This window comes from Xiphophorus hellerii, chromosome 14, assembly GCF_003331165.1.
Source record: "Xiphophorus hellerii strain 12219 chromosome 14, Xiphophorus_hellerii-4.1, whole genome shotgun sequence".
NCBI lineage: Eukaryota > Metazoa > Chordata > Actinopteri > Cyprinodontiformes > Poeciliidae > Xiphophorus > Xiphophorus hellerii.
The window spans coordinates 13,655,322-13,660,839 of record NC_045685.1 but is presented as its reverse complement, the minus strand read 5'-3'; positions in this window follow the sequence as shown (position 1 = coordinate 13,660,839).

Sequence of the window (5,518 nt, the reverse complement as noted above, 5' to 3'; positions counted from 1 at the left end):
TTTTAAACTATTTTACACTTTTTATAAGGAATAGCAAACGTAAATTTGATAACAATAACCTTAGATTTTAAATTTATTGTATTTTGGTTTTTTATCTACCTATAGACCGTTCCATTAAAACGTGTGAGTACTTTACAAAGTCAACAATTTGCACTCAGAGCTGCATTTTTAACCTACTAAATGCCTTTTAGCTAGATTAGCTAAAATGCTAATCTTAGCATTTTAGCTACTAATGCTATTCTCTTCCTTCCTGATACTTCTCTAGAAGTATCAGGTTTGATATTTTTTTGCTCAGTTTTTATTTACGAACAAATAAGTTGAGTTTTATTTTGGTTATTTTAGCATCTAGTCAGCTCAGGTTTTCAATGCAAGGCACTTACAGTCAGACCATCAGAGAGGATTTAAAGTATTTTTAATATTAAAGAGGCATAAATTGATGCATGCTGTCCAGTTTTACAGCTAAGTCAACGCCATCATCTGTCCCAGTGAACACAGAACTCAACCAGAGATGTCGCTCTGAGAAACCATTACAGAAGAGCCTCAGCCTGGTAAAGTTTAAACTCACAATCCTGATAGGTTGCAATTTATCCAGCCGTCGTAATCAAAGTAATTCTACTTGATGAGAAGTTTAGAAAGGTGAGGTAAGACAGAAACAACAAACCGTCTCACCAAACGACACGGCTCAGGCTGACGTCCACCTACTGCTGCTATGTGCCCTGCAGAAGAGAGTCGCAGCGTGAATTACGCTGGAAAACTGGCATTTTTTAGTGTCTGTCTTTGTATGTAAAATACGTTAAACTGCACATTGTTGTTTTTATTTATTACAGTATAAATTCAAGATAATTTAAAGTGTGAAATGAAAGTAAAATAATTAGTTGGAATGTTTGAGCATCCATTTGTTGACAATATCCGCTCATCCAGGCTCGTTCTTGGAGATCAAAAATACTTTATTGATCCCAGAGAAATGTTAAATGACATTGTAATTAATATTATTTAATGTTCTCCTGTAGCAGTCAGTAATACAGCGGTGATGGACACTCCTCTGACTGAAGACTCTCTTGTCTTGTATGCGATGTTATTCCTGCTTTGCAGAATAATCTCCATAGTTTTCCAGAGAAAATGTCCAGATGTCTGGGGGAAAAAAATTAAATCTGTTTTTTAGTTTTTATGTAATTTAGTTTTTCCTCCTCATTTCTGAACTGGTAGATGATGCCAAACAAACAAAAACCCAGTCGGAAAAGTTGTTTTAATGGCACAATGGAGCTGGTATCATTTGTGTACCTCTGTGGGAAGTCGTGCTGGTCCATTAAAACCAACCCGCGACTCATTTAAAGTCAGTTTTTTGTCTCAAAGGAGATCATTTAAATAAGTCTTGATGTGATAATTGCTCAGAATTTGTACCAAGATGGCTTCCTTGGTTGTTACATCTTTGCATATTCAGTCGTCTCGCTTTATAGCGCAGCATGAAAAGCTGCGATCACGTTCGACCGAACAGCCATGAATAGGCATAGATGGACGATGGGGGTGTCTCTGAATGCGAAGCTGGCGACCGGCTGCGGCCGCAGAACAATGCTGGGACACATGCATGGACTGAGCGCCTGGCTTGCTCCACCACACACACACACACACACGCCCCCACGCCCACATCCACACACACACACACACACGCCCCCACGCCCACATCCACACACACACACCCGCACGTACACGCACGCACACATTGTTTTTGCCAACAGGCAGTTTGCGTCACACACAGAAGGGTTCTCTCCGCTTCGTCTTTTCTTAATTTCACATCCAGCTTTTATGTTTTCTCTCTCTCTCTCTCTCTCTCTCTCTCTCTCTCACACACACACACACACACACCCCTACCCACCCCCACACCCACGCACACCCTGGAAATGCTTTGAAGACGTGCAGCAGCACACGAGAGAGGATGGAAGTAGCAGGGGGGATCGGAGAGGGGGGAGCCGAGGAGAGGAAAAAAAGTTTGTTCAACTCCATGAGCCAGAGAGGTCACAGGAGCAACAACCAGCCTCAGAGCGGTCTCCATGGAGACGAGTGTGGCAGCGTACAATGAGGCTGAGATAGAGTGATGAAAGAGAGAGAGAGAGGGAAAGGCCATGGAGGGGAGGGAGGGGGAGGTTGTTGGCGTCAAGGTTCACTTGGTGTGTACTTGTGTGAGAGTTGCTGCTGGAGGGAAGGTGTGTGTGTGTGTGTGTGTGTGTGGGGGGGGGGGGGTGTATGTGTGGACCGGGCGGTTTCCACTCAGAGGGACAGTGGGACGTGTGATGGTGGCGAAGCCAAGCAGGACTCCAACTTTCTTCCACCCCAACAGGAACTTTTCTGCTCTCTTGTTGCAACGGAGACTAAATCTTATACTCCAGAGCGACCCATGAAGGAAAATGATGCAGACTTAAAATTTAAAGGGAATCTATGATGCAAAATTCACATTTTGCACATTTTTTTTACTTCTAAAGATAGCAAAGGCATTTAAAAAAATTAATAAAATGAAATAAATCACCCATCTAGACACCAATATGTTTCTTGGTGTCTGGAAAATGAGCTGTTTGAAAAACCTCCAGAATGTAACATCACAAATCAGCAAGCACAGCCCGTTACCTAGCAACCCCAGCAAATCCCAGCCCGTCACAGGGTTTCCCCCAGTGTATTATAAGCCTGGCGGGCCACCAGGCTTTACTTGTGCCCCCACCAGGCTAAGAATTGTTTATTTATTTAAGTCTTTTAAAAATGTTTGCATTTTTAAGACATCAGAGTTGATGTTGAGGTGTTAATCTTCCAATCTTTTAGTAACACACAATTATCAAGTGATATTTTCAACTCAAAAACATGAATGACTGCCCTAGCACCCAACCACCACCAGGCTTAGCAAGCTTTCTGGGGGAAACCTTGCCGTCACTTATCAACCCAAGTGGAGGTCCAGATCATTTATTTGGTCAGCTGGTTTTTACCACAGTATGTGCTGTACAATGGCTGCTGGAAAAAACAAGTGTTTTGATGTTGACTTACCTTTCAGAAATCACTTGCTGTTTTCTTGTCGGTTGTGCTGGAGGCTCCACGTCTGCTTTTCAAAGATGTACGGTTGTATAATTGCGCATTTGTTTGTGTGCTATTTTCCTGTAGGAGTGTAACCATTGGGTTGGGGGGACGGGGTGTGGCCAGAAGCAGCTTCTGTGGATTTAAAGTGACAAAGGCCCTAAAACATCTCATTCTGAAATGAGCTCACAATAGGCAGAACTGTGCAAACTAAACTCTCATTTTCTGAGAATGAATTTTTGCTAAAAATATAATGAACATGTTTGTGTAGACCTATCCTAACCTGTCCAGGGAAGCACAATAGGTCGCCTTTTAACCAAACACAACACCAGTTGTTGCTTGAAGGCAACGCGCCTCTATTTTCACAGATAAATCAGAACTGATACCTGGTTTACAAGCCTGGATGGTGTTTGAGTGGCGGTGCCACAAAACATAATGGTATCTTGTTCCCAGTAGTTTCAGTCTAGCCCCAGGTAGCTCTAAAAGCAGTTAATTGGCCAGCTTTGTCTCTGGCAACACTTGAACCCTTTTAGCCGAGGGCATGGACTGTCAATGAGTGGCCCAGTTTCTGTACATGCCAGTCCAACTTTTCCCCTCTGTCTCTTTTTAACAGGCATTCCTCTGATTTTACACTTGGAAACCGGCTGCCCCGGACACTGCTGCTCACGCTTTGGTAGAGACGTAAAATATGTTGTGGGAGGGGGGCTTTGAAAATCTTTGAAAACATAAAGTTCTGCTCACTGTTTTGACGTACGCTAGCGAAATGGGACATTTTGAGTCTGGAGTCTGTTTGACCCATTGTTGCAACCTGAGCCAATTTCTCCCCTGATGGATTGAATCCAACCAAACATACAAATGTGGCAGATAAAGGACTTGAGGAATTACCTGATGAAGTCCTTTTTACATGGAAAACAAAAACTTCACTGTAATTTGTTAAAATTTTCTGTGATAAACACAGTGTGTAGTTTCACTTCCTTGTAAAAGAAAAATTATCACACACTTGTGAAAACAAACAAGAATGACGCCAACTCCCAAAAAACCTGGGCACCAAGGATGGACGGTTGGAGGGACGAGAGGACGGAGAGGAGAAAAATGATCATTTTTCAAGACGTTTTACAAATCTAAATCTCAAAAGTGTGTTGGGCATTTATATTCAGTCCCCTTTGTTATATCTGTATCTGTGAGGGTATATACTATATCTGAAAATAAAGAGTATAACCCAACTACAAACCTATTTATCTAAATTTACATGACCACCACCAATGAGGGCAATAATCAAAGAAGCAGCCCAGTGGCCCAGTCAATCACAGACTTATTGGTACTTTTGGCAATGTGTTCAGGTGCTAGGTCCTGCTGTAAGTTGAAATAAATTCATTCAAATGTCCTGGGAGACATCTGTGCTCACATTGGACTTGATAAGACTCAGTGGAGAAACACCAGCAGATGACACGGCTTCCCAAATCATCACTGGTTTCGTATTAACTTGCTACAGATGTGCTGCCGTTCCAACTTTCACATCCCGGTCTGTCCTTTTAAAACTTTCCTGCTTGCATCCTGATGCTAGCTTGACAGCGGTGTTAGCTCCTCCCATTTTCTGACTGACCTGCCATTGGTTGCTCATTAGAATATCAAGTCAAAGGTTTTTGCCTGTGCAGTTATTGGAAATGTCTTATGAAGCAGTGTTTGACCCCTCCCAGCAGTGACACTCAGTCAGGATGTCTCTGCCTTTCCTGCACTGATTTTCGCTTTCTTTTTAAAAGGCGGCTATGACTGATCACTGAAGTTTACTGACGCTCAGCGTCAGGCGAGACGAGCGGCCCTTTAACGCCTCCATTTTCCCCTCAACTTTTTTTGTTTTGCTTCCTTCCACCATTTGACTGCGGCCAGTTTGTCCTCTCCCTCTGTCTCACTTTCCTGCTGTCCCTCCAGCTCACTCCTCTCTCACTCCCCTCTCCGTCCTCTTGTCCCTCCATCCGTCCGTCCTTGGTGCCCAGGTTTTTTGGGAGTTGGCGTGGTTCCTGTTTGTTTTCAGCCATTTTGGGGACTTGCAGTGCTCGTAACAAACTGCTTAAATGGCGTCCTCTTGCTTGCCTGCTCTCCCACTCCCGTCTCCCTCTGCCTCTCCCTCCCTCTCCCTATCGCTGGGCTTTGTGTATATAAAGTATCTCTATGTGTGTGTGTTGGAGAGAGTGAACAACACTTCCAAATAAAAAGAAGATTGGATTCAGAGGGGGGGTGGGGGGAGTGAGAGTCAGTTCAGGGTGTGTAGATCTGTGGAGGATTCACTTGCTGGATAATTTAGGGGAAAAAAAGAGCAAAACCAGTAAGAATTCCTATTTTCAAAGAGGAAAAACTGGTGTGAGAGAGGAGAAAAAGACAGAAAGCAAGAAAAGGGGAGTGAGTGAAGGAGAGCAAGCAAGTTCGAGTGTGAGAATCACTCCTGCCCTCTGTCTTCACACACTGC